Below are 5,849 nucleotides of genomic sequence, written 5' to 3'. Positions count from 1 at the left end.
AGCTTAAAAAAAATCACCATCGAAATCTCCTTTTGTGGGGCGCCTGGGTGCCTCACATGGTTAAGCATCTGCCTTCGGCTCAGGTCATGATCCCAGGGTCCTGGGATCGAGCCCCGCATCGGGCTCCCTGCTCGGCAGGAAGCCTGCTTCTCCCTCTCCCTCTCCCCCTGCTTGTGTTCCCCCTCTCTCTCTGTCAAATAAATAAATAAATAAATAAATAAATAAATAAATAAATAAAATCTTTTAAAAAAATCTCCTTTTGTATATCTTCATGTACACTTTACATAAGAATTTAGGGAATTGGGTTGCATTTCAGAGGCTAAGAATCCTGCCTTAACAACACAGAAGATTTTTCTAAAAGCTTCCTTGGAGTGTTTTTGACCACATGAGCGCAGGGTGGGTTCTGTGTAAGGATGTTCCTCTGAATATTTGAAATATTTCCAGAGAAATTTTTCGGACTTTTCAATTCTAGTGGTTGTCAGATTTCACATCACTAAGCAGGAGATCCAAGTATAGTTCCACAAAACTCATTTCCTGATATATTTTTGGAATTCCTTCACCACTTGTAGTGAGAGATGACCAAAGAAGCAGGAGTTTGAGACATAAATGCACTTAGGCTTATACTCTTCTGGAACATTCCATGCCTGAGTATCACACAGTGATGACTGCTGGCTAGATGGGTCTGGGTCCAAGCACCTGCGGGTGGGAATTACACATCCTGGCCCCAAGACCCCTTGTGCAGCTCATCCTCCCTGGCGCGTTGGGCTCAGGCTCTCCTGCAAGGTGCGCTGGTGTGCATGCCCCCTAGCGTCCTGGAGTTGGTCACAGAGTGGCCCTGGCTGCGATGCTGAGGGTGCCAGCAGGGAGAACCCAGGGTGTCCTCGTCTCCGGGGGGTGGCAGCCGCCCCTTCTGGGGTGTCCGGCCCCCCATCCCAGGGGTGCTCGGGTCTTGGGACATCCCCGGCTTCTGTTTGTCCCAGGTGACTTCTCCACACTTTTGCATCAATGTGGCTAATTTCTGGTATTCAATTCTGTTTTAAATACTTGAGGTGGGGGGCGCCTGGGTGGCTCAGTCAGTTAAGCGTCTGCCTTCGGCTCAGGTCATGATCCCAGGGTCCTGGGATCGAGTCCCACATCGGGCTCCCTGCTCAGTGGGGAGCCTGCTTCTCCTTCTCCCACTCCCCCTGCTTGTGTTCCCTCTCTCACTGTGTCTCTCTCTGTCAAATAAATAAATAAAATCTTAAAAAAAAAAAAAAAAGAAAAACCACTTGGGCACAATTTTATCTCCACGAAGGAAGCTGAGGGACACTTGTCAGTAGGTTGACCCTCCTCTGTAGTTCGCCTTCTCACACCTCGTCCCTTCTCACACCTTGTAGCATGGCTACTCCAATTTTTTAAAAAAATATTTTACTTTAGGTAGGCTCTACGCTTGAATTCACGACCCCGAGAGCAAGTCACGTACTCTACCGACAGCCCGCCAGGCACCCTCCGTGTTAATAAAGCCCTGGCACGGTCCCTAACAGAGGGAGTTCGGAAGATCTGACCCTGGCCCATGCCAGTCTGTGGCTGGGCTCCCTGTGCTTGCAGGGCGGTCTGTAAATGCCCCTCTTCCTGGAAATGGATTGTACTCAGTCTCCCAGAGGTCATGGGCTTGAGCAAGGGATGGCATTTACCGGCCGCAGCGTGGACATTCAGCCATGGACCAGCCTTTCTCGGAGGCGGTGAGCTGCCCCCCACCGTGGAGGGTTTAGCAGGTGCGGCAAGGGGGTCCCTACATGAGGTGCCCACTGGACCTGATGTGACGTCGGAGACATGCCATCTGTCTCCATTCCTAGAGAGACCTGAATGGGCGTCAGCTTGTCTGCGGAGGTGGCATGGGGGGGCCACCCCAAAACGTGCCCCTCTGGCCTAACGATGGAGAAACAAACGGCAGAGGCAGGGGAAGCTCTGAAAACAGAGTAGAACTTGGCCTTTTGTGAGGGAAATTTCCATCCATCAGGGGAATCTCCATTTGTATGGGTGTCTCCCTCCCCGTACCGGGAAGAAAATCTGGAACCCGAGAGCATTTGTGGGAACGGAGAGGGGTCGGCCTGCCAGTCTGGTTTTGCTTCAGGCAGATCCCAGGTCCCCTGGAGGAGGATGGAACTGGGGAGCCCTGGGACCCTCTGTCCACTGCTCTGGACCCTCCCCAGGCTGTAGTGGGGGGCCAGGGGCCAGCGAAGCCCCCAGCTTTGACGGGGAGGGGCCGTGTGGATGTCCCACGTGGGTACCGGCGCTCACAGAAGTTGGGTGACCTGCGTGGGACCCGGTGAGGTAGTATGCTGTCCCTGCAGAGGGCGCTGACCTGGGTTCAAGAGAGACACAGTCACATCCCCTGTAAAATGTGGGTCAAGTGTGTGTAAGCATCCTGCTCACTCCCAAAGCCCTCTCTTTGTAATGGAATGTCTCCTTTCCTCCAAAGTCGCTTTATCTCACTTTGGACAATTACTAAATTCTCTGTATTTCAATTTTTTCTCCAAAAATCTTGTGTGTATATAAGTCTGTGTTTAGGGACGCCTGGGTGGCTCAGTCGGTTAAGCGACTGCCTTCGGCTAAGGTCATGATCCCAGGGTCCTGGGATCGAGCCCCGCATCGGCTCCCTGCTCTGCGGGGAGCCTGCTTCTCCCTCTCCCTCTGCCGCTCCCCCTGCTTGTGCTCTCTCTTTCTCTCTGACAAATAAATAAAATCTTTAATAAAAAATAAGTTTGTGTTTATCATGCATTATACCTGATTAGTGGGACACAAAGGCAGAGGAGAAATTATATTTCCTTACTACCTACAGCCCACTGACAAGTCCTTGAAACAAGCAGAGTGACGTTCCTCTAGGGACTCAACTGCCCCGATGTTAATACTTTGCTAAGGGCAAAAGGCAATCCTAGCCCGAACCACCCCTCCCTCCGCCTGCCCACAACCGGCCTCACCAGGATCCTGTAAGTCTTTAACATATAAAAATTCCTTTAAAAATTTCCTTTATCTCTAAAGCCCCGAAGATACGTGTTGGCAATCATCCCCCAAGCATATGGCCCACCGATCTACATCTGAAGGGTCTCATGACTAGGGTTTTATTAGATGGTAATAAATGACCTTTTCCCAACAATAATTAGCCCCGTCAAGGTCCTGGAAACCTTGCTTCCAAAATTCTTCAGAGACTCATGCTATACCCCCTCCCAACTTGAGAGTATATAATGGGCCACCCCTCATAGCCCCCCGTGCGGCTCTTTCTGCCCACGGGTCCTGTCCCCTTGCTTTAACAAAACCACCTTTCTGCACCAAAGGCGTCTCAAGCATTCTTTCTTGGCCATCGGCTTCGAACCCTAACATCTTCCCTACCTCAAGAACGTGTCATATACAACTTAGAAATAGTGACAAATACACAACGACCCCTAGTGTAAGTTCCTGGTTCTCACAGATGCTGTCACTGAAATCTTAGCCGCTGTGGGGTTCCATGCAGCCCCGACTTCACAGATGGAGTCGAGTCCCATCTGCGAACTTCTTAACGCATTTATTATTGTTGAATGTAATGTGCAACCTGCTAGCGAACGATTTCTAATCCCCACTTACACTGATTAAACCGAAACCTCTGTCATCTTTAACACTCATATATGGAGCCCCCTGGCCCATCACTACATGAGCCATTTCACTGCTACTTACTCGTCCTCAAACCCTTGAAGAGCATTTTCTCAGGTTTTTCTGTTATTCACCAGCTGACAGCTGCAGACGTGAGAGGCTTTGACGTTTAATCTGTATTGTTAGCACTGCCCCATCATCTTCTTTTTCTTTTTTTAAGATTTATTTATTTATTTGAGAGAGAGAGCGAGCGAGCGAGTGTGGGGGAGGGGGCAGGGGGAGAGAGAGAATCTCAAGCAGACTCTGCACTGAGCAGGGAGCCCCATGCAGGGCTTGATCCCAGGACCCTGAGATCATGACCTGAGCCAAAATCAAGAGTCAGACGCTCAACCGACTGAGCCACCCAGGCATCCCTCGCTATCGTTTTCTTAAGTCTAGATAATCAATAGTACAATAAATCAAGTCCCAACTATAGTGTTTCCACGGTGTAAATACTCCCACCACGTTGGATTACAAGCCTCCAGCATCAGTCTCTGAACACAGTGGATTGGGGATGAGACACACACAGCAGCATATTTGCATCCTACAGGGGACGCCTGGGTGGCTCAGTCCGTTGGGCGTCTGCCTTCGGCTCAAGTCATGATCTCAGGGTCCTGGGATCAGGCTCCCTGCTCCGCGGGGAGCCTGCTTCTCCCTCTGTCTCTGCCTCTCTCTGACTTTCACGAATAAAGAAATGAAATCTTCAAAAAAATATTTGCATCCTACCAATTCACTGGGTATAAATATCCATTTATATTTTACGTAGATTAAAAGCAGTAACATGTAGTAAGATGATTGAGAAGTGATGAGTTTTGAGTATTTCTCACTTTTGCTTTTTCATGTAATTATATGTCATAGTGAGTTAATTCAATTTTTCAGAACGGGGTCAACAACCGGTTGGTAAAATTCTTGACAATGGTCACAATCAGCTCTTTAGACCCAGTAGGAGCCTGCTGGGGCCCATCCCTACCCGAGGGCCGGGGGAGCTGGAACTGGAGAGGGGCCCAGAGAAGGGAATGAGAGGATGGGAGGGGAGGGTGGGGGGCAGTGGGGAAGCAGAGGAGGACAGAGACCCGACTCACCTGGTGTGATCTGTTGAGATTTATAGGGTGAGGATCAAAAGGGGCAAAGTGTGCACAAACATGGAGAACGCTGTGGGGTACCGGACAGGTGAGGAGTCGGGAGGACCACTCAGCTCTCTAGAAGCACCATGAAAGCAGCCCGGGAGACAGGGAGGTAGCTGCATGGGGCTCTAGTCTTGTATCTAAACCCCCCAAGTTAGGTGTTGCTGTGAAACATTATGCAGATCATGGAAATGAGGCCCAAAGTTGGGTGTCGTCACCTGTCAATGTCCCTGGGGGGTACAGATGACACAAGGACTCTCAAGGGAAGGGGCTGGGTTGACTCAGGGTTATTCTTGGGTCCGCGTCCCAGATGCCGTGAAGCCCCAGGCTCACTGGGGGACTGTTTCTGGTAGAGCTGCAAATGGTTTCTGTCCGGGGGCGGGGGAGGGGGGGGTGCTGACATGGAAGGTGGACCCTCTAGGACACTAACCAGTGTCCCTGGGGCGGGGGCGGGGGTTCTGGTCTCCTCACCTTACAAGGGCACTAATCCCATCATGGGCCCCACCCTCATGACCTCATCTACCCCTGATCATCTCCCAGGGGCCCAGCTTCCTAAACCATCATGTGGTGGGCAGGTTTCAACATATGGATTTGGGAAGGACACAAACGTTGAGTCCCTAACGGGGGTGAATAACAGAAACCAGTTCTATCGCTCAGGGTTTTGGAAGCTCTGTGAAGAGGGGGGCTGGGATGCAGACCAGATATGTCATTTTATTATAGCACAGTACACATAGGTTTATAATGTCCCTACCGCGGAATCTCCTTAAGGCAGAGGCCTTTGAATTTTTGGTCATGTATTCCTGAGAGTAATTTTGAAAATCTGTGTACCCCTGGTGAAATTTTAAGCTTACATCAACTTTTATCATAAGTTTAACAGGGGCGTCTGGGTAGCTCAGATGGTTGAGCGTTTGCCTTCAGCTCGGGTCATGATCTCCAGATCTTGGGATCGAGCCCCGAGTCGAGCCCCCTGTCAGGCTCCCTGTTCAGTGGGGAGCCTGCTTCTCCCTCTTCCTCGGCCCCTCCCCGTGCTCCTGCTCATGCGTGCGCTCTCTCTCTGTATCTCTGTCTCAAATGAATAAA

The sequence above is a fragment of the Mirounga angustirostris genome, unplaced genomic scaffold, assembly GCF_029215605.1.
Source record: "Mirounga angustirostris isolate CCGP_5_RB_7025 unplaced genomic scaffold, mMirAng1.0.hap1 SCAF_12, whole genome shotgun sequence".
Taxonomy (NCBI): domain Eukaryota; kingdom Metazoa; phylum Chordata; class Mammalia; order Carnivora; family Phocidae; genus Mirounga; species Mirounga angustirostris.
This window is presented reverse-complemented; position numbering follows the sequence as displayed.